At 39.6% G+C, this 25531-nt stretch overlaps 1 pseudogene; it reads right to left on the bottom strand.

Annotated features, from left to right (window-relative positions):
- Window positions 1–2798: 2798 nt before the first annotated feature.
- Window positions 2799–23361, bottom strand: LOC139742547 (galactose-3-O-sulfotransferase 3-like; annotated as a pseudogene).
- Window positions 23362–25531: the final 2170 nt, after the last annotated feature.

Raw genomic sequence — 25531 nt, forward strand, 5'->3', positions numbered from 1 at the left:
AAAAAGATTTGTGTGCGCACCTCCGGGCGACTACGGGTGAGACATGTGCTAGGTACTGTCATGTGCAGGTCATCCTGTGGTGACCTCAGGGTAGTAAAAATTGTTCTTTGCAAGTCGCACGCAAGGCTTGCCCGGAAAGGTGTGACACGGCCTTTAGGGTTTGTTTGTTGTTGTTTTTTTTTCAATCAAATTATCGCAAGCAGAGCAAATTGCTTTGATACTCGCGGATACGAGTGGCAACCAGCTAATGCAACAGCGGGCAATGAGCTAGTGACAGCGAATGGCTTAGCGCAGCTATACGCAAGCACGACGATAAAAGGTCTGATTAAAAACAAAAACAATCACATAGAAACCTTAGAAATATCACTGAAGGTGATTAATACCCCCGCCCCGTGACGACAGTCTTACCCCAGGAATGATCTTTCCTTGATCGGAAGAAAGATTGGAAGAACACTGATGAAGCAGTTTTGCCATGAAGCATTTTGCCCTATATTTTACCAATAACATGCCGTTACCATTGGCAAACGCACTTTTTGCCACTGCGGAAATATGTGTCTTGCACATTAACATATTCAGATGAACATCTGTACCTAATTTCATAAAAATTGATCAAAAACTGTGGGAGGAGTTCGCGACGCAAGATTTGTACCCATTTTTGCCCATAATATGCCGTTACCATGGCAACGTACTTTTGGGTACTGTCAAAAAATACGTCTTGCACATCTACAACCCAAGGCACACATCTGTGCCAAGTTTTATGGGAATCGGTTGAAAACTGAGGAAGTAGTTCGCGACGCAAGATTTGCAACGGACCGACCGCCCGACCGACCGCCCGACCGACCGCCCGACCGACCGCCCGACCGTCCGCTGATTCCTATATACCCCCTTCAAACTTCGTTTGGCGGGGGTATAAAAATTATAGCTTGTCCTTATGAAATCAAGCGATTGAATACATCCACAAAGTATCACTGTTTCTTTATATTTCAGTTTTCTGTCCATTTCCCAATACAAACAATTTTGACAAAGGACTGATATCAACTTTGTGAATAACGCTCTCTTCACAGATGAGGGTCCAAACGTGTATGTCATGCACCACAATTAGTCATTGTAATGTATCTCCACCAAAACATTTAATAATAATACTGATAATAATACTGATAATAATAATAATATAAACGAGAGGAGCATGACGACATAAGTATAGGCCTAGGCAGTTACGATTACGACAGAGTGTGAGTCAATTTTGTAAAATAAAAACTCAAAGCTTTCACTCCTGCCAGGGAAAAGAACCTGCATTTTCTCATATTATCAGATTAGGATATTCTGAAAAACAATGCGAACAATACTTGTCAGATTTATTATTATCAACATCAATATTATAATTATTTACTACTACTATCATTATTAATGTTAATGATAATGAATAATAATAACAATATTATTGTTATTACCATTATTATTATTATCAATTTATCATTATCATCACTATTCAGACTAAGAAGATAAGATGTACACGTCTGGTTCTACAAAATGGCTCGTATTTTACACCGACGCAGCCCAGGCGAACTGTTCCGCTGTAGAGCGAGCTGGCAATGGGGCAATACGAACAACACACCAGCTACAGCGAGGGAACACTCAGCGAGACGCAACGAGACCAACTGGTACGAGCGGCTAGCGAGCAGCTAAAAGAGCAGAGAACGCGCTGCATACGCAACGTGACGAGCAAACTATACGTATTCACTCGTACCGCTATGAGCAGATGTTAGGGAACTTTAGTGGGGGTAATACGCAATAATACGCAAACCGAGCGCAATGTCATTGTACGGGCGGCGTAACGATGCGAGCAAAATACACAATAGCGTGACGGCAACCTTTGTGTTTTTATAAGCACAGCAATACGCAGCAATATACGCAAAGGTGTGACCCTAGCATTAGAATTTAATCTACATATCACATTACAATTAAGATATTTACATATTATAATATGTAAAAAAATCCTTTAAAAGGTGAATATAGTGAAAACGGACACTCCCACATTGCGGTGTTGCTTTAATATACAATTACAATTCACGTAAACTTGAGTTAGATATAATATGCATGCACTTTCATTCTCTCTATTGCTCTTTCTCTCTCTCTCTCTCTCTCTCTCTCTGGGCGTCCATCGTGCCAACGACGATTCGTCACCATCAGGTTACTGTTATTGACAGGAAGAAACATATCTTGAAAATAGACAAGGAATGCAAAAGCAGAGAGTTGTTTGGATGACGACGTTTTACAGAAAATTGCAACTTTGGGCGCTTTGCAATATTAATATCTCCCCCACAAACATGTACACAAAGTACTCGTCAGTAAACTAGTCAGGAAAAAATATCATGCATTGCATATCTTATTCTACAGCATAAGTTAGTGTGACTTTAAGGTGTTCCCATGTTATGGGTAGGCCTACTCATCAAGTTTTTAACACACTACTGTGCATCAATACAAAGAGAACGACTGATAAAAATCAGATGTGGCCACGACAAAGATTTATAAAAGCATACAGTAAAAAGGAATCAAACAATGCCACACGGATCTGAATAAATAGTGACAATGTTAGACTGATAACGGTCACCTACCATATTACCATGTACTAGCGTTGATCACGACAAAAACACAAATTGAGCCAACAAGGTAAAAATGTAACACAGAAACTATGACGCAACGCACATATACACACACACACAGAACACAGAACCCCCCCCCCCCCCAATAATGTATGTATACACTCATACACATGCACATTCAGCTTTGCTCACCCACACAACCCCAAGCTCATTCAAACACATTACATGTACATGTACTTACACAAAGATGTGTATTTCCTCGTAAATGCACTTTCAGTATAACAAAACTTTAACATGGACAGCCAACTCGTCTGACGCAGCTGTCACACTTGTGATGGGATTAATCCCAAAGATTGCCATAACCTCTTAATGTGATTACATTAACATTCAATACGGCGTACATAGTAATTCATAGCTTGAAAACCAACAAATCAAAGGCTACGCAAGGGAGAATGGAGACACATTAACGTATCTAACTAGAATTCCTCTGTCCTTCATTCGCTTGATCAGCTTTTTGGTGTCTCTCGAATGCTTTCCGGTTTTTCTTGGGGAGGTTTGCTGGAGCAATTGACGGAAGTGGCGTAGTTCGTCGTCGAATCGAGGTCCGTAGGCAGCGATTCGCTGCCACAATACGTCCTATTAAAGTAGTCATAAAGTCGCGCATCGGTCGGCGTTCCAATCACTAATCCGCTGTCGCGTGGCCTCGTCTACTGGAATCTCGTTGCTCGAATTTTCTGACCAACCTCTGCGTGTACAGGATGTCTTCGGTGTCCCAGCACAGGGTGTCGCGCAGCAGCAGGAGCGACTCGTCGTAGTACTCCGTGATCATGACCAAGTCCAATTCCTCGGCAAGTCGCGCGATGGTCTCGTCGACAGCGGTTTGATCGTCAAAGTACGAGGTGTTCAGCCAAAGGTCAAATATCTGCTGGTTCCACAGCACGTGCGAGTAGGTCCGATGGACCATCTGGCGGTAGTTCCCTGCAGGATCTCTGAAGAAGCCGTCAATGACATTTGGATAAGCCTCGCCGCGCGCCTCAAAGATTCGTTCGAAGCGGTCGGCAAAGTTGAAGTAAACGAACGAAGACACGAACTGGGACCGGGGATCGCGAAGAATAGTGACGTATTTGGCATTGTGCACCACGGCGTCCATCTCGGGTCGATTGTAACGCGCATGGCTCGTCAGCATGTTAAAGCCATCCTCTCTGCGCCAACCGATCCCAAAGTCTCGCGTTTTGGCGATCATGTCACGCTGAAAGGGCAGCTTCCTATCCATGTATGGCTGCCCACCGGGCGGCACGGCAACGGTAAGATTGTTCTTATAAGCGTAGTGATCGAAAATTCCCGAGGTGGTGCTGCTGGCTGTTTTGTGCGTCTTTACGAAGACCACGTTGTCGTGCGGATGGCAATATGGCTTTCTTACATGACCAGAAGCCATCCACTTATTTCTGACACGTGGAAAGTCGAAACTCCGGCTGCATGAATGATCAACGAGGTAGTGGCAAGACAAAAATGAAAAGTGTGGGAAATTTATCATTGGGATACTTAAAACTACATCTCCCTGGAACGGAAAAACCTTGAAATTACTGTGAGTGGTCATCTTCCCATCCCCTCCCTGTTCTTTCGTTCCTTCCCATCATGGCAATGAAATGACTCCCTTGGGAACAGGCATTAGAAAATTGTCACTTTAATACCTTAGTAACGAAATACGACAGAAGCAATGGATTCACAACGGTCTGATTTGTCACTGAATGACTTAGTTTTGAGGATATGTTGCACAATGGCGCAAACATCTTGATCTACGGCAAAGGACGACAAGTACCAAACCCACATCACTTTAATACTCCGACCAAATTTCACCTAACTATATATTCTACTGTATTACAAGAGTTCTAGAATACATTAACTGTGCCCTCCCTTATTCTCCCAGTTTTCTTTGAATAACACATTGAACTAGCATCGAAAACTCCTGACATCTGATAAATCATCATTTTCCATCCGAACTGATCCAACCTCGTAACACGCAGCCACTTCTAACAGAACAGAACAGAGTTGGTTCCCAGTAGTCACTTCGAGCAACTTTATCTCTAGGTTTATGAATAAACATGGCATAGAGTCGAGGCGTATTTCTTTTTCTTTTTTGAAGGGCGCCTCTTTTCCAGTTTTGATATGCTGATATTGTTTTCTCAGCTAACAAACTTGGAACGTGGAAAGTACGATGTAATAGTCGCACATGCACCGCATATCCTTCGTGCAAGAATTATTGATCACTGCCCATTGGTTGGGCCATCGCAATGCCTCTCAAGCTAATTCTGCCCCCGTTTTGTGCCAGCGAGAGAGTTCATGAATTACCCACCGCTGCAATAATTGGGTAGCTGAAACGGCAGCCAACTGGAGGCCATCGATCACAGAGAAGTTCCATGCATTTTACATTATCCCGCAGGTATTTCAAACCCGGGTGATAGGAGCAAGGAGAGAACAGCATTCCTACCACTCTACTGCACGCATCGAAAGATGTTATCCCTCCAAAATCTCAAGTGATTGAAAAAAAAAAACTGATTTCCTAGAAGAAATAGCACTGAAGGACGAACAATCGTTAATAGTGTCCAGAAAACAATCAAATCTGACATTACTATACGTCCCGTCCTTTATCCAAACCCTATTTAGACCCGTCTTTTCCCTGAACTCAATATTCCCCGCAACGCTCAAGACGTGCTGTGAAATGTTCTTCTGACCTTTCTCACAATTTCACGCCTCAAAGTTCATACGGCAATTTCTTCTTCACCGTAAGTACCTATAAGGTTATCCAATTCCATTGAATGTTTCCTGGATTACCCTTTTCGCTTTCTCCGAATTGCACCTTTAAATTAATTTACATACATTCTTTATTCATTCACTCTACAAAACTGACAGAATTTCCTTGGAACCGTGTCCCTCGAGCGGCTCTCTATATAAGGATTTGCATTGGAACATTTTTCAAGATTCCGTCGATTACTTTCGCTATCAATTTACTACAAGTTAACAAATGATTTAAGCTTGGCGTTGTTCAAAACTTCAGTATCTAGCGCATTATGCTCTCAACATTCCGATTTGAATTCAGATTGTGAGCTAAATATGTTAACCGTATAACATAATATCTAACCCCCTTATCAGCCATGTCGATTCTACTGTGTTGGAACGAGTTTCGCAAGATGCTTCCGATATCATGCCATAATATCCTGTCAACATGAAACTGGAAGAGGTCCTACTAAATGAGTAATAAAGACAAAAAGTGCATGAGCCTTCTTTCTGAGTGTGTTAGGAAATGATATTCATCAATCAAAGGCTGTCAGAGTTGACACCAGTTTTCAAATCGATCTCAAATTAATGTGATCGTTAATATCAAGTGACTTCAATGCCTGACCATGAGTGAACGATAACGGTTAATATTTTTGATGTTCCATCTAAGGTGCAAGGATTTGCTGCTTGATTCCCCCCTTATCCCCCCCCCCCCCCCTTAGAAGAACCTGTCGATGAATATAGCTCTATAATGACACTGCCTAGATCTTGTATGAACTCGAAAGATTCAGTGTGATTCAAGAAACTGCAGTGACTATCAGCATTATGAGTCATTTCACCTATCGTCAATCGATTAAACCCCATTCAAGCCCACCAACACCAACAGCCCGCTCTACAGCTAAGCCACTGAAATTGTTTCTCCGATGATACGCCGAACGTGTGTAACAGAATTACAAACGAGCTCGACCTATTTCCACTTTTTATTAGATTGGACCCAGGTGCAAACACATGCCACCGGGCTGGAGAAAGGGGCACCCACAACCCACTACGGTGACAAAACATCCATCTATCGTGCATTTTACTCACTGGTTTTGCTTGATGGGACTCAAACGCTCTAAAACGTCGGTTATGGCCAGTCAGAAACAGTCAGGATATAATTCGGCGTATTTTAAGAGAATCCTACAAAGTGGAATACTGGAGCTGAGTGATACCCATTCATGCCCGCGGATACCCATTCTTACCCCCTTCCCTAATCCTTCCGAATCCATTTTTCCACTCTTTTGTACTTCCTGCTTCTTTCAATGGAATGTAATCGGTCTTTCCACGTGATGGAAATTACAGGACTATACAGTTAGGACACATGAAGCGTAATCTGTGTCACGGTAATAATTACTTACAAGAGACATCAGCAAATGCAGTTTTTGCCCTTATTCTACTCCCAATATTCAAACATATCGTTTTCAAAATAATAGTTCCATATTGTGAGAGCAATTGTCTCCAGAATAATCGGCAAATATTCCCATCATTCATTTCATTATCACGGGTTTTCTACAGAGCTCACATCATCCCCTCACCCCTGAATGAGAAAATGAACATTGGTTTAAAATACCGGATCAATATCAGGATAATCATATGAGAATCCGGAGTGCTGATACAAAATCAATTGTGATTATTCGATTTAGCACTCTTTTTCGTAAATGGGGTTGTGGAAATACACTAGCTGGTTAAGGTCAAAGGTGCAACAAATAGTTAATTCATATTAGTATCAAATTTGATATCATTATCCTAACGATAAGTCGGGTGTAATTTCCGATTGTGCATTATTATTATTATTATTATTATTATTATTATTATTATTATCATTATTACTATTGTTACCTTGCCGACTGCCCACTGTGATCCAGAATGGTAAGGTGTCGTGTTAAGGAATCCCTTTTGTCGGTGACCACCAGAGTGGAGATCAAAAAGAGTGCAAATATGACCAGAACGGCGAGTAGAGCAACGATCACACGTCTGCGCGCCATTTTGGACGGGTCTTTAACCTGACCACATGTCTTTAGGAGTACCTACAGCACAGACAAGGGGGTGGGATAGTCAGGACGAGAGAAGAGCGAAAGAACGCATGTCAAGATCCCAAGAAAGGGGGAAAGGCATATCGAAAATAGTATGAAGGAACCGATTAAATTCAATCAAACGTTAAAGTGCGGTGCAGTGTACACTTAATGTGGTTAATGAAGTAATACAAGAAGCTTTAACCAGTGTTCCCAGGTGTCAACGTGGAAAGAAATGTCATACAATATCAATTTTACCATATACCGGCTAACTATACAACGATCGCGTTAGCAGCAAAGTATCGATTACTTTTATACGTTCAGGACAGTCTCTGAAGGGCAGATAAAAACGATCAAACAAACAAACCTGAAACAAACGACAACCCTAAAGTACGACGTGTACAAAACAAAATAACACAAAACCATTTTTCCCGAAGTAATAATAATATGCCATATACAGCACCTCGTCTGGTATACCCGAGGGGGTATAAGAGTACCTCCTTGACAGGTCTATATACCTTCAACTTGTCTCGACGAATTGTGATCTACGTGTAACAGACGGAATCAGTGGAGCATGAGAGCATAATGCACAACACACTGCACTGTGGCCAGTTGGAGTTCTTCCACAAATCAAACCACAGACACAAATGCGAGTACACAAGCAGATACATGACTGTAGTAAATGCCAGATTGAGAGCCCCCTTTCTTGAGAGTGAGAGAGCTTATTTTTCTCGACAAACTCCGTTGAGTTGAGCAGCACCATGAAATGCACAATTGGGAGCAACGATAAGCAGTCTTTTCACAATAAGTATGCAGGATTCACCTATTGAACTTTCTACAAAGGCTTCAGTGCGTATAAAGTCTCCCCTACCGAATCCCTTGCCCCCATCCGCACCCTTACAAAGTTCCCAAACAACAACAGTTATTCCTCTCCCGACCTCGACAGGTTCCTGTCACATGCATTCAAGGCGACACACTTTGTAAACGGGATACAATCGAAGAACTCTTAGGGGGAAAAAGAGAACGAAAAAAAAAATCCGTCTGAATGTCTTTAAAACGCGAATGTGACTGGATGTTCATCATACTTGCATGCATGGAAATCGAAAGTGAACAATCCAATCAGAGTATAGGGCCTACTTGAGGAAGCGTACATCATGGAAATGGCAAGACTTGTCACGGTACGAACAATCTACCTTGCCTTGGGGTCCATCTACCTAGAGGACCCCCTCCTCTTTCCCTCTCACCCTGCCCCCTCGTCCCTTTATTTCTCCTCTTGTTATTAAACTCTCTGGACTGACAAGAAGGTAAGGACTGATTTTAGGTGCTCTCCTTACTCCTATATCAAGCTCCTTGCTCCTATCAACCCGACACTGTTAACTGGTACTCCAAGCCTACTTCTTGCTCCCTCGATTCCTACCGCTCAACACTCGTATCCATGTTATTTATTTTCTCCCCCTCTTTTTCCATTCAGCAAATCCACCCTGGGCTATATTCTATTAAATAGAGAGAGAGATGCGTATGCCAAAACGCGGATGCCAAGACTCGACGGCTTCGACGTGTACAGGCCCGAGGTCAACAACCCATCGGATAGCCTGTGCCCTTTTAAATTCCTGCCTTCATGCTCCGACCCCGTTGTTTCCCGAGCTGACGAGATTTACCGGCTCCCAGTCTATACTATTCATCAAAATCTAATTACCAATATCACAATATGTCCGGTATGGATTCCCTTCCTGAAGGATTTGAATAAAACATTGAAGTGAAGCAAAACAAAAAAGAGAAAAGAAGCATATATACAATCATACATAATTAACAATTATGCCAGAAGACTTTGCTTTCGAAGAACACTGAAGGCACGTTCACTGTACTTCACTTAAAAGACAAAAATCTTTTTTGCCTCCATTTATCTTTTTGTCCTGAGAAGCATTTTCTCGTTTTGCTGGATATCACTATTCACACACACACACACACACACACACACGTTTATTCAAGTCAAAATTCATTCAACAGAGCAATCAACTGATCACTGGATTCACCATAGTAACCGATAATGTAATCGTATCTGATCGCGAGAAGATGGGTTGTGTTTCTTTAACATATATCCATACTATTTTTCTCACTCGCAACATGCCGTCGAATCTAACCTTTCTCATATCCAACACTATCAGCCTCCCCGACAACTTCCCCGACCAGCCAAACCAATGCATTATTCATACGCGACTTCTCGCAGCGACATGCCAACGAAGCGTGCGCTAACTCTACGCGCTTCACTCGTCACTGGATGGATCCTACGATCACGGCAAAGGTCAACCGTGTCAAATTGCGCAGTGGTGTCTTCATGTTGCTCGATATATCCCCATGCAAGCGAGCATGCGGGGTGCGATGACTTAAGAATCAATATCACAGCTGATGTTGGGTCCACCACGAAGGAGAAATCAGTCGGTTTTTATCAGAACTACTACATGATGTACTCATGGGGAAGCGGGGCTCGTCAATTGCAACGTTTTCATCATGCAGTATTCATCAACAAGCAGAGGTGCCGATGCAATTGTTCAACAATGTACAAGAAGAGAATGACATGAATTCGACAGTATCGACTTTTTTTTGTACATGAAGCTAAGGAAACAATACAGAGCATTACAGTGTTTATTGCCGCCTGAAAAGTTTCACAGGCTATTATACAAGAAAAAAAGACTGCCACACTAACACGTTCTTTCAAGACATGAACACATAAACCATATAGGCGAAGAAATTTCGTATTTTGACATTACATTTTCATCTTTCATCAGCTGTCCAAGCTGTGTAGGCCATACATGTGGGTACTCAGGAGCTTGGTACATTGAAAGTGATGTGCTGATGCCTGCCCTAAGAAGCGATACAAAGTTGCGGAACACGGAGTTGCGGAGCCAAACAGGATTCCGCCTATTAGCTACAGGTAAAAGGGTGGGGCGTGTCAATAAGAGATACAATGCACAGGCTACACTATTGTTGCCTCACATTTGCACAACATCCAGACGCTACAAGACGTACATTTTCTATTGCGAGTATGTTCATTTGTTTCTCCCTATGTGGTCATTTCTTTGGGTACAGCGACACAATACCATTGGATAGCCACAGACCATCATCTCAACCTTGTGACGTCACAGCGTTTGTTCTGATTCATCTCTCAGAGACCAGTCATTACTAAGTACTCTGAAACCACAACAGTTACAGTCACTATACTATAAAAGCCAAAAGTTTCTTGATAATTCCAAGGAGATACTATAAGCGAGCTCACCTAGTACCTCTTGTCACAAATCGACTATTGTGTTTAAAAAAAAAACCGTGGTATAAAACCAATATGTTATGGTGCATAATCACCGTTAATCTTTTTTTCCCTTTCTTTCTTTTACGGTACGAAAAAAAGAAATCTTTTATTTCTCAGAAACATTATGGTGACTGTCTTGATTCGTCGAGCATTTTTGTATTTTTGTTTGACAGCTTGTTTGTCATGAGTTTATCTCTCTTTTATCTTGTTCGAGAAAACCGCACATCAATTTCACAATCCCCTTCTACTGAGCAATAATCAGAAGAAACTCAGCCAGTCCATTCATTTCGCTGCATGGCATTAAAAAAGCAGAGCCACAGAATCAATAGGGCAACATTACATCGAGAGTAAAATTATACTGTACTTCTGAGTGATCTTCTCTAACTCTCTCTCTCTCTCTCTCTCTCTATCATTTACAACAGCAAATCTTTCTATGCGTTTTGCATCACAAACTCAATCAATGCCCATTGTGTGCACACAGAAAAGAATATCCAATGCACACTCTTTGGCATGGACTATACGGATTATGCGATAGCAGAAACATGAACGCGGTAAAAGCGAAGCAGAGCAATTGTAACTGCTATACCATGTCGTGGTCGAGAGACGACAGATGGGTCGACGCCCGAATCGTCTGTCTATACCCCTGACTCATCGATACGATGATGTAAACAAGGATTACTCAGCGCCAGAAATAAGATTTATGACGTGTCGAGTGTGTCATCTGGGTTCCAGACTCGTCGAGATCTCACAAAAGCGTGGATTCCATTATGGGAGCGCACGAAACGCGTTGAGATTGATCAGTTTACTCCAAGATTTGTATGTTGCTCATTATAGTGGGGTGGCTTAGTGAAATTATCGTGACACGGCGGACAAAAGCATGATTTTTTCACCAAAGGTACTTCATGATGTACCTTCTCAAAAAATAGGGTGCTCCAAGAAAATTGATGCTGGGAAGGAGGTTAGAGGTCAAAGGTCAATGACCTTTATTTGTGAAATAGGTTTTTTGGCTATTTCTCAGGTCAGGAATATCCAATCTGGATAAAACTTGGCAGGAAGAATATTGAGAACAAGTAAAATATTTTGATTGAATTTGGGGTGAAATTTCCAAAGGTCAAAGGTCAAAGGTCAATGAACTTTTTCTAAAAATCATGTTTTTGTTTATTTCTCCAGGTAGGAAGATTCAATTTTCACAAAATTTGATATGAACGTTGTATAGAAGGTACCAAGAGTATAAACCAGGGGTCAAATATAATTGTTGATTTGTGCGTTGCCATGGCAACCCAAAACTAGGGTTTTTAATTGAAGTTAGTTACAGGAGGCTATTTTCCAGTTTGGAAGAGATTCCATTTGAATAGGTACAACTGATCAACGGGATGTATAGAGGTTTGAAATACTTTTCATTAGTGTTAAGTGGTATGTTGCCATGGCAACTACATATATAGATTTTGGTTAAACTTAAAGGAGACTTCAGAACTTATGAATTTGAAGAGATTTCCATCAGGGTTGGTATTATTGATCAACAAAAAAGTCGCCAGACAAAGATTTGTCACCTTTATAGCATGTGGGTTGAGTGAATGCAGCAACAATAGTAGAACACATCAGTGAGAGTTTGAGGAAAATTGGACAATCCGTTCTAAAGTTATGAATTTTTGAAGTTTCTGCTCATGCAGTCGAGGCTGGATGAGAAGACTACTATACCTTGTAATATCACATGTGTACAACGATATAAAGAATGAATAAAGAAAATTCAACATAAATTATTTTCGCTTACAAAAGGATACTCGACTTCTCTTTCAGAAGGCAGGGGGAATAATATTACCCTTGACATACGTCACTAGCAAGTCAAAGAAACTATGTGAACTTTATTCAAAAAGTATGGTTTTGTGAAATTCTCATTTCATTTTCCTTAGAATGTGCGCATGTGACATCATACACTGTGGTAGTCTTTTCATCCAGCCGCGACTGTGCAGATACCTTAAAAAATCATAACTTTTGAACGGATTGTACGATTTTTTCCAAGCTTTCTGTGATGTGTCCTACTAATATTGTTGTATTCACTGAATCCACGTGCGCATGAAGGTGGACTTGTCCTTTAAGGACAGATTCTGAAAGAGCAGACTGTAAGCTTTAAAATGATGTATCACACAATTCAAAGGGATTCCCCTAACCTATCTAAATAATAATACCGGTACTGGAAAGAAAGCACACACTCTGGATAAGTATGAACTGAGAAAAGAGGCTGCATTGTCTATTTTAGCGTTTAATCTTTACCAAGCTGTCTCATGTCATTATGTTCATCTTTTCTTCCCCCCTCCAATTTTCATTTGAGTTTGTCATTATTAATTTTTGATGATAAGAACGATGCCACAAGGCATTGTTTCTTAAAAATGCTTCAACTGCTCCTTCAGGTCCAAAATCTACATCAATATATATTATTTTCCTGATCTCCTCAACATTTTCCAAAAATAAAGCATACACCTTTTATGCATTGAGTCCTCCTTTTTGTGGATAATTAAAGGCAAAAACCCAAAATTAGTGCTTGAAAATTATTCTTAAGTGTGAGTTACGGATAGAAAGAACCTCTGTAAAAAAAAAATGAATCTGTATAATCAATGTTAAGTATTGTTAATAACACAAAATGTGAACAATATTTCTATGATAACATGTTTCCAGACTAAACCGTCCGCATTTATGCTTTAATGAGAAAAATACTGATATCTCTTTATATGTTTGCTTTGATTGCAAAAACTGTATATGGTAGGATGTCTTGTGATACAACAGGGGGGCATTTCATGAAGCAGTTTGGTCAGATATTTTTCTGACAAACTGTTACAAACTACAGAAATCCTTGCATCTGATTGGCAGAGAGCAAATTTGTCCGACAACTTGTCGGACAAAATGCTTCATGAAATGCCCCCAGACCTACACATATTATGCATAAAATGTGATATCCTGAACATTTTTTTCAAGTCACTCTCCCAAAAGTGTATATATAGGACCTTTAAGTTTTTCTTGTGTTTGTTCCTGGCAGATTACTAGTACACAAATGCTCCAATCCATGATGACCTAACGGAAATTAAGGAAATTAAAATGAATATACTGAAAACCAAAACTACAGATACTAATAACTTACTTCATTCTTCTCTCCCCACCCCACCCCTTCTTTTTGGTTTCTTGATATACTAGTAGGTCTACCTGACTTTGATAATTGTCATTATGTAACATCATCTTCAATTGACAAGGCGATAAAACTTAACAATCATTTCATTATGCTGCTGGACTAATGGGGTTAGTTGAACTATATTGTTTTTAATGTGCTATACTTTTTCCTCCTATCAATCACATGTATTTTTGGGTGGAATGTATTTTGACATAAAGCATCATAGAATCAACCGCCTTTGGGGTCGGGAATTTTGTCATATCATATTGTGATTTAGATTCTGCTCTATGCCGATTTTGTTTTATTTCTATCAACTTTTTAAACTTCCCCATAGACTTTGTTCACCAGCCAACTACATCCCACCCTCTTTGGATAATGTGAACCAATCAAACATTGCTTTTACTTTTTAATAACATGTCTATACATAGCTATCAGACCAAAAATATTCAAACCGCTTTAAGTCTTTATGAGTGAAATTACAAATATCAATATATCTTTAAAAATATTCAAATTGTCTAAATTCAACTTTATCTATGAAAGCAGACTTTTAACTTTTTTAAACATTTGAATAACCCCCATAAGAAATAAGAAACATATAAAGAGGGGAGGTGCGGACTATAAAAATTGCTTACGGGAACCAGGTAATCCCTGCGCTAAACCTATGGAATTCACACAATCTTGGAGGAAACGGGTTAAATTTGTTAGGAAATATGTAGGGCAATACCCAAAACCTTAAGTTCTCAATGGAATATGCAGCTCTTCTACTGGTAAACTAGTAGTTCTGGGAGAAAAAATGAACTGTGACATAGTCCTACACCTGGCTCAGTCATTGCCCAAGATTTAAAGTATCTGAGCCAGAGTCACATGTCACTCTTTGCCATTTCTCTACAGGAGGTAGACAGTACTAAAAAAATCCTTTACAAGAAATTATATGAAATTATTCAATGAAAAGGTGCTTAAGAAAACTGGACTATTCCAACACACCTCCCTCAGGTCTGCAACACAGACTAACCACCTGTTACCATAGGAAAACCAGTAAAAATGGTGTATTACTGTAAACATGCACATAATATGTCGTATTATGGGTCTGAATTTTAAGACTAGCAACCATGTACATTGCATTGCATTGTACAGAAACCTGGCGAATGCCCTGTGTATAGTCTTTGAATTCAGACATTATTGTTATGTACAAATTAAGGGCATTTTCTCATTTTTTCTGTTAGCGGATTTCTTGGAGCACCCCCTAATTTTGATCCTCATATATATACCAATGTCTGAGGAAAAAATGACACTTTTGTCCGGCGTGTCACGATTATCAGTATATTTGTCACTAAGCCACCCCACTATTATACTATTACAGTGTCAGTTCCAGGCAGCAGTGGGTTAAGTTTGCACTATCCTTGTCTGTTTGGCCTTCATTATAGACAATGATTTCAAGACTGAATGAAACACACACACACACATAGCACACTAGATCATTATCGAAACTGCAGTCACATTGTGTGACTATTTTGGCGACTTCCTTCGACCCCAAACCAAACCTCCGTCTTAATTCTAAGGAGAGAACTGTCCTTCGCAACTTCCTAGTACTATAGCGAGCTTTAACTCTGCGACGTGAACGCTAAGACGACGCTAATTAAGCAAAATGGCGTCTGCACATGCGCGAGACAGCCGTTTCTATTGTCCAACCTGGGAGGCTGCGTCGTCTCACCGTTCGCGTCGCAGATCTAAAGCTCGCTATTACATTACAGTTGTTGCTCGCGTCCCTCACTTGCCACTGGCATAGGAAGAAGTCGGGTGAAAAGATATAGGGCGTGTCCGTTCCTTATTAATGACAATGTGTTAATAATCATGAAGACAATATATCATTTTCCCATGCTAAGTCTTAAAGGTGCCAATTTTAAACGGACATTCCCGACAGTGACAAGTGTGTCCTATCATAATGCAAATGTCCCATGCCATTGTGTGTGGTATCAAAGATTTTAAAAAAATAAAATAAAATCTCGCAGGCACTCGAATATATTAGGGCCATCTACCCGTACACGCGTGTACAATCAGTTAACCTGATGTGCTAGTAGACGGACTCCTTTGCAGTGTGCGTATTAGAGATGCCAGTAACATAATACAATCATGATAACGCTCTAATTTCACGACCTCCCAACTTCACGTATTACAATATACAAGATTGATACGCATTACAAAAACCAGGGAGATTGGATTCCCACCTCCATGCAAAAACCCTACCCGGAATATACGAACAGTTTGTACGCTGCAAGCAAAATACAGATTATCGTTACTTACTGTACCGAACCCACCAAAAATAGAGATGTTCCCTTGAACCTTTTTTTTTTCCTTCTTCTTTTTTTAAATTTAACGAAACAGAAAGGTCTGAAACAAAATTACCCGAAACACTTACGTGATAGGAAATGAGATCTTCGGAACGACGTAAGTCATTGTTGATGTCCGTTAATGAAATTTTACGGTACCGACATGGACGCTAGCTCTGATTGGAACGGTGAGTATCTGTGATTGAACTGGCATGAAGTAAGGCACGGCGCGCTTCACCTGGTAGGCACAGAACGTGAAGTCGCAGACGCGCTTCCGATTAACATCGACCACCAGTCACCGCGAACAACGAGAGGAAAACGGGAGCGGACAAACACCATACTAACAACCTCATGCTCTTTGGCGATTGACGTCTGTGCAATTTAAAAATTCTAGGCCTTTATATCTCACAAAGTAGCCACAAGATTGAAAAAAAAAGGAATAAACGAATGAAACATGAATGTTGCACAGCAAGCCGACGCTCAATTTAATTCTCAATTAATGTGTTGGCTGCAAGTCATATTGATTATACAACCCCAATGTACTAGTATTCAATACCATCCTGTTTATCGCCTGGTATCCTCACTGTATGATGTACACAAAGGAACTACATATTTGTCTAATCACTTTTTTACTCTGCATAAAGCTGGATACTGTACATAAAGCACTTGATATGGGGGGGGGGGGGGAGTCAGCCAACAATGTATGAAATTAGTAAAGGAGAGGGGAAGTCAGGGCCCCACTGGTCTCAAGACCGTATCGTGGCTTGCGCCGAAATCTTCGTCCGTTCTCTTATATGATATTGAGGACATCATTCATTAATCAATCATCATCCTCGTGTTTCTGTGATTGATGGTTCTTCTCTCTTGGGCAATGCACAATAATCATGTCATAGACATTTCGCAAAACGAGCGCATAAAGAAAACAACATTCAGCGCACATCAAGTGAAATAGTACACATGTTACGCATATAACGTCAGCGGAAAGAAAACACGACCTTTCGACTCGCACAGTAATTCTATTCTTTAATAGGTAATAGAGATTTATATTTTGGATTTTAAAAAAGAATATTCTCTAGTCTAGTGATTGGTTGAAAAAGCTTCACGTGATTATCGGTATTTTCAGCTATGTCAGAAAGTTGGCATGTTTGACATTCCATAAAGTACTATTTGTAAAATGTCATATACTGTAGCAATTCTGAAATAATTGTACACAGAGCTTTGTACCCGTCACTCTGTGAAATGTAGAAGTAACATTTTTTTTTTTACATTGTGACATCACAAAGTAATTCTGACATCACCCACTTCGCCGCACTATTACTCTGTGAAAAGGTAACAATTTCTAACAAAACGATTGTGACGCCACAAAGCAATTTTGACATTGCTCGTATCGTCAGTCTGTGAAATGTATCAATTTCTAACAAAACAATTGTGACGTCATAAAAAGCAATTCTGACATTGCGCATTGCTTCGTAACGTCGCGATGATTTCGCCCTGTGCACAAGTAACATTTTTGAACAAACGTCACAATGCAGTTTTGACATTGTGCGCTGCTTCTTTATGGCCAATGGAAGATCCCTTCACAATATTTGGCAAAGAATAATTTGAATAACATATTTTGCCTTGTGATTCTTTAAAACTATGGGCAGAGGTGACTGCCAAGTACTATTCACCGAGAAGTGAATATCACTAAAAAGGAGAATTCCGGTTCAGATGAAACTTACATGTATTCTGACAAGACTGGCAAAATTTGACAAGTACAACTGAAAATTTCGTCAAAATTGGAAAAAAAAATAAACAAGTTATGAAATTTCAAAAATTCGCTAAGTTTTGTGAAACAATTCTTGAACAGTTGATATGATGGATATATGCAGTAAATGAGGGAGCTGATGATGTCAACACCTTCCAATTTTTCATTGATCACGCATAAAAATGTCAAAAATTATATTCTTTGTTATGAAAGTTTAAAATATACATGTATGTTATTCCTACTTGAATAACTGTAAACTTTTAAAATGATCTGCCTGATATATCACGATTTGAGACTTGGTCATAATTGCATTTGAATAAAGAAAAAATTGGAAATTTCATCTTTTATTTTATATTATTTTTTTTACAAACTGTATGTCAAGTTGTAAAGGGATTATATCATCACTGGATCAAAATTTAAAACAAAAGAAGGATATAAAAGAGGCAGGTAATTGTGTGGTGGATGTGAGTTGTGGAGGGATCCTATAGTGATCATACAATGTACGACGTACGAAGCAGCGATAGACGATGGTGTAACAATGCACCACTGTGTGTGTGCATTTATAATCTTGGGTCACAACTGCTTTGTCACATAATGAAAAAAGTGTCCGACACATGTACACTTTTTGGAAATAATATTGTCATTAACAGTAACGTAATTTTCCATCGGATACCATGGAAAGTCGAAAATGCCGGCATCTAAAATACATGTAACATACAGTAGTTGAAAATCATTATAATCATATGAAGCTCCAATCCAAATATGATCATTCCATATATAACAGGTGATGTTGCAATATGAAAATAGTCTTGAAACTGTAAGATAAATTAGGATATCTGCACATCACACTTCAACGCCTGCATGACATGAGAATTTGTGTGGGGTAAAAACTGCAAACAGAAATTGTCCAATGAAGTGATGTACATTGTATACATGTAGGACCTACATGTACAATGTATAGGGGAAATATTAGGGTGGACTTTACACAATACTGTACGATCTGTTGATTTTTACGAGAAAATTAATGATAAAGAAAGGGCGCACTGGAATATTTCACTCCACTTGGCCTAACAATAAGAAAGTGATGGAAAGGTAAGATATGGATATTTTGCAAACAGTGTGTTTGACCACGATCACAATTCACATGCACATGTCCACTGATTAATCACTTTTATGCAAATTAGAGACTACAGATGTGACATCACAGCCTTCTATGCTCTCTCATTGGTAAGTAAATTTTAATAGTGAAGACTGGTCTGCGAGCAAATGTGAGACTTGAGAGCCCTTGACATTACCTTAAATTCTTATCCAATTTGCACAATTCTGTTATTCCCATGATAGACATCACTATTCTAGAAAATGAGTGAAACTAAAAGTCTCATGACCTCGTCTTGTTTAGTCAGACTTTAAGGACACTCACTTTCTCTTTCTGATTCTTTTGTTTACCTTCTACACACTGAACTAAACTAACTTCACATCAGAGTGTAGAGCCACTGTAAATGATATCAGTAGCTCGAAAGAGGGCATACAAGTGGGTGCACAACCTACATTGTACATGTACAGTAGTGGACATGTACCTGCACAAATGCATTGTTTGCAAATTTGAAGATCAAAAACCCAATTGAAATCACTGCAAGCTTGAGGTCAAGATCGCTGCTACTGGATGAAAGACATACAATGCACTCCTACAACTGCAGAACCAACTAGCCAGTCACCAGAGAAGAATGGTCCGAGAATGTAAAACGATACATGTACAGATGTACAGTACATTGCAGCGACAAAATGAATTGCTTTTAAAGGTGTCTGCTCCTCATAATTTGAACATGTATCAGAAAATATACAGATTTACTTACAGCAGGGATCACCTCCCTGCTTACATCATGTGACTTGCACACAAATGTATACGTGTACACTTTGTATATTGAGCAGGCTTTCCTACAAGTACAAAAATGGTGTATTTTGTAATAAACACACATGTATACCAAATGGTCTCTGCCCTTTACATGTACATTGTATGTGCCAACATAAAAGGAAAGGGAAGACTCGTAAAAAGATAAATTTCCTTCCTTGTCCAGAAGTAGAAATTGAGGATACAATGTAACATCGGTGACTTACAATATTGTAATGGGAGTAAACATGTTCAAGTTGACTATTAATAAAATTCTACCAAATTATGTTTTGCATGGTTTTCACAAAGGATTGATACTGGTTGCAACAAGAATATCTTAGATGAGGCAATGCCATCTCTTATTACCAGTCTCCCTCTGTATCTTACATACAGGGTACATGTACACTATGTGTATGACATAATACACTATGTACATGTATACATGTACACAATTAAAAAATACATTTTGTTTCACAAAAATGTTTCCACTGATAAAACAATTACAACACTGCATAGCCCCCTTTCCCCTATACAGCTGTAAGCCACATTTGCTATTGTTACAACTCATCAGAACAAACACACATGTACACATGTGCAATGTTTAGTTCTAATACAGGAAACTTTAGTGAAGTCTTGTGCACAGGTGAATGGGAGACTTGAGAAGCAGGGATATCATCTACCTCATTTAATTTGCATACAATGGTAAATTTATTGTACAATGCTTGTCACCGCTGACATTGTTCCATGAATACAGTGTACTATACATGTACAGTATTCATAACTTTCTAATCCCACTATGTACCCCCATGGCTGCATTTAATGAAACTTCTACATATCGTACTATTCTGTTTGTTTAGTATAATAGATTGAACTTTATTGTACATGGGGTAAAATTCAACGGACAAAAAATTTTACTATAAACAGACAAAGGGACATTGTACAGTCCACTGCCATTCCAAGCACGCCCTGCCTTCTAAATGACATTTTTTTACATCTTGACATACTGGTACACCTTGTACATTTGAACATCAGATGTGTATACAGTCCACACCACTATACAACTGCATAAAATGGTAACTTGTGGATACTATTACTTTTAAAGCTCCTTGATGATATCTTGTGACCTACACTGTACATGATGGTGTAGATGCTTTTTGTGTTTTAAAAGCTTACTGATTTCACTACTCGGTTTAATCTGATTCTGCATGAAAGATGGCACCAATTTGACTTTGTTTTGATAGTATAAACCCTCCCCCTCCCCATTCTCTCCCCCTCTATCTCTCTCTCTCCCTCTCATTATGTACAATAATATCCTCAAATGGTACAAATTTGCTTGATGTCCTTACTCAATGTCACGCATCACTTTTTATGTCCATGTACTTTAAAAAACACTAAGGATGTTTAAAACACAAATTTGAAGCATACATACTTGTACAAAGTCTGAAAAGTCTGAAATGTCCTCTCTACAAGCTGCATTGATGCCTCCACTGTTACAACAAACGTGTCTAGAAACAACTTCCGTATACTTAACTTCCTCTTGCAGGAAGTAAATGTATTTCCTATCTTCACGTCATAAATCTTATTTTCCAGCTTTCATCGTATCTCACCAATCATTAATATCCTGTGTGTATCATAACTGTAGGAAGTACAATGTACTCATGTATTTCCGATCTTCACATAAGTCTCATTTTCAAGCTTTTATCATGCCTCAACTACGATCCCTTCTGCAGTCAATGTATAGTACACGGATAGTAATGACCAGACAAATGTACACTGTGCATTCAGAATGAGATGTGAGTTCTCCTAACTGCTCTGTACAACATTAGGGAAACTGTAGTGTTACAGTGCATCATTTTTCACACAGGTACAGTATGGTACAAGTGTGAAATTTTAACAATGTTCCTTTCCTTTTGGGGGGAATTATTTATCAAAGTCAATTACCCCTGCCCCCTTTGCACGTCCAAATGAACTTGCATACTTTCAATATTCAATTATTACACTATACAGAGTGTGGAAAAGTTAAAGGACCCCAGAAAGGAAGGAGTTGTTGATGAAAGAGCAATCCGTACGATATTTATTTTACCCGTACTTGTCGCGTACATCAGCTGTACAGTACATCAATGAAATTTGTATTCAATCAATTGCACAAATAAGAATATTTTTTTGAACGTCAAAAAGTGTTAGGGAATGGTTTGTACCAAGACACTATATTTGAATAAAGATGAAAATGCACGTCTGTTTTTGTTGTTGTTTGTATTCCAACTCTTTCATGCAAATTTTCAGCTTTGTTTACAGATGCATGACAGCCAAAGCACAACAACATCAAATGGGACAGCTTTTCCTTTGACATGCTGTGACATGTTGGCTTTGTTTTGGGGCATTTAAAGACAGCTGGGATTTGGACAAGACATCATTTAATTGATTATCTGACCATTAATCTTAACCTATTGAGGATGAGTACCGAGTATACTCGGGCAAGTGTCTAGATGGGAAATGCGTGTTCCTGTAGAAAAATTGAACCGTCCTCAACAGGTTAAAAAGTCATTTTCACCAAAACTTGAGACACAAGGGAGGTCTTGTCACCACAGCGATTATATACCTGTAGGCTGATACAAGTTACAAAGGAGGAATGAATGGCAATTGACACTGCTGTGATGCTAATTACAGTAGTCTTTTACTATTGCTACTTATAATTACTTTGATAATTGCAATGTACTAGGCTAGAAAGAGATTATGATGATTGTCACACACTTCGTCACAGAAAACTCACCTTTCTGTTGAACTTGAATGACAAACAGTGCGTTCAAACACCCTACATGTACATGTAGGAGTATACTGGTATGATGTATAGAGACGTCTGATCTACTGGTAGTTGGGCCTTGGCTGCCGTCATTGAGGAGTCTAGGCGTCTGGGACGTGTCCGGAGCGATATGGACAAGTTTCTGGTCAGCTGAGATTTAATTTGTGACTAACCACACACGAAGGGCAAGAATATCGAAGTTGAAGAAAGATATTCTGTAACTGCAGAGACAAACCAGAGTCTACTAGAATTACTCGGTGTCAAGAGTTGCATGTCCAAAAGCACAATACTGATTTATCTATCCCAGCAATCGAGTGTAGAAAGACAAGAATCCACTGACCTGTACCTGGCTGTGGCCATAAGTGGTGATGAAGAGGGTACGGTTTCTTTGCAGTACCAGTTCGACCCTGTATTGTACCAGTTCAGTGCAAGGCTTCGGTGCAAGTGCGCAGATTGTGTAGTAATTCTACCTCTGTTGTCTTCAGTCCGAGATTTACCACTGTCTTTGCTTCAGCTTCGTGGGGGTACCGAACAAGCATCCTGTGTTGTCTGCGTGGTAATTGGGAAAGGATGAAGGATGTTCCCACCGCATTAATTCAGCCGGCCAGCTGGTGGGTGAATAAACCCACTGGGAAAGGGGGTACAATTCGTAGATTTCACGACATTTTGCTCGGGATTTGGGGATGGGTTGTGGTGGCTGTCAAACTGCGAGAAGGTTCGCGGAAAGTAGCGCGCGACGCGCGCCCGCCCGTACACAGCAGCACGCACCAAGGTGGAATTTACAATGCTACCTCAAATTCAGGTAGCGAACAGCTCGCGCTCGTGATCCTTGAGGTTTACACGCAGGCTGTAGGCAGATTATGGTACACCTGTACAAAGAACGCTCCGATTGCTCAAGCTGAGAAAGGGAGTACAACGTACCGGGTGCCTTGTATCTCGGAATGTATGTCAACCTGCTAGATGAACCCCCGATCCTTGATGAGTATCAATACGCACTGAGAGGGGGGTGGGATAAACTTAAGAGATGAAACCATAATCTGTGCGTCTGTACTCCGGGAAAAGAAAATGACTGTAGGTAACTCACGCAATAGCAAGTAATTGTAAAAGAGGTTCTTGAAAATTTGTCATCAAGTTCACTGGATTTCATTAAACAGAATTCATTGTGAGATTCGTCACCCCGTCGCACAGAACGGAAGAGCGGGTTCTTCCAAGTCAAAACCTGAAACATGTATAATTATATGAAGATTATGGAATTTTAAAGTACCATTTATAAAGGCCCTTCATTTTTTTTCCCGAAACAGTGATTTGGGGAACAACCACAAACACACGGATCAGACGAGGTATAAGACGTCATGAAAAACACCTCGTTTCCTTATCTTGTCTTGCAGGTTTATTATACTTGTATATATATATATATATATATATATATATAGAGAGAGAGAGAGAGAGAGAGAGAGAGAGAGACGATGAAGACAAACAAGTTGACATAATGCATTAGATTCCAATTTCATTTATTTGTAAACCAAATTTTCGACCCTTGCACGGGTCTTCCTCAGGGTAACAGTGATATTTGTATTTGAAGCTCAGCACAGAAAAATGATAATAATAACAAAGAAACGCGCCTGGTTGTCAGCTTAGAGTTTTCCAACAACCAGGCGCGTTTCTTTTTTAATTATTATTATTTCTCTGTGCTGAGCTTCAAATACAAATATCACTGTTACCCTGAGGAAGACCCGTGCAAGGGTCGAAAATTTGGTTTACAAATAAATGAAGTTGGAATCTAATGCATTATATGTCAACTTGTTTGTCTTCATCGTCTTCATGCTCTTATTCCAACACGCGGATAATAATACCATTATATATATATATATATATATATATATATATATATATATATATATATATATATATATAATATATATATATATATATATATATATATATATATATATATATATATATAGAGAGAGAGAGAGAGAGAGAGAGAGAGAGAGAGAGAGAGAGAGAGAGAGAGAGAGAGTGCGAGAGGTAGTTCCCTTCCCAAACCTGCGCGGTGCCTCATTGTGGGTAGCATATACTGAAAGAAATTAGACTGAGGCGGACGCTGCTCTCGATCTTTAGTCTCCCTTTTAATCAGTCGAGCTTTCGGCCAGTCATTAGGTTTGATTTGTGTATATGATGGTAATATTTCAGAAGATTGGTATTATATGAAATTGCATTACACATTGTGACACATCAGGTTATTCAGATAACTATTCTGTTGGTTGATCCTGAGGAAGGCCTGATGACTGGCCGAAAGCTCGAATGAATAAAAGGGAGACTCAAGATCGAGAGCAACGTCCGCCTCAGTCTAAGTTCTTTCAGTATATATATATATATATATCATATTCTTCCAATGATCTAGCGGCAATAACATTTGGAAGGGAAGTTGCAATGCGAAAGCTTCAAAGAATAGATTATCAGATAAGAGAAAGGATTAATTATTATTTTTTCGCCCAATAAGAGAGTTTTGATTAGATGAAATCAATTTGATGTATAGATTGTGACCAATGTAAAAATTTTCTGTAGAAAAAAAAAAGGGAAACTTAAAGAATCCTTTGTATGCTTCGAGTGCTTCATTCGTTCATCTCATAGAGCAGGGCCCGCATAACCCAGTGAAGTGGTCCACCTCACATCCAACTGGACCTCATGAAAGACCAGAGTGTTGCGGCTGAATATGTGGCTATATTCTTCAATGATAGTGGGCTCAGTGATCTCCATGGTCACTCTTCCATTAGTTTCCCCAATATTTGCTCAGTTGGGGCTATGGTTAACAAGGTCTCCATCATCCTTGTTCTTCAAAACAGTATCCAAGTGGTCACTGGATGAGGCGAACT

This window comes from Diadema antillarum, unplaced genomic scaffold (assembly GCF_040938485.1).
Source record: "Diadema antillarum isolate AM-2024a unplaced genomic scaffold, OU_Dant_1.0 seq00001004_RagTag, whole genome shotgun sequence".
NCBI classification, from domain to species: domain Eukaryota; kingdom Metazoa; phylum Echinodermata; class Echinoidea; order Diadematoida; family Diadematidae; genus Diadema; species Diadema antillarum.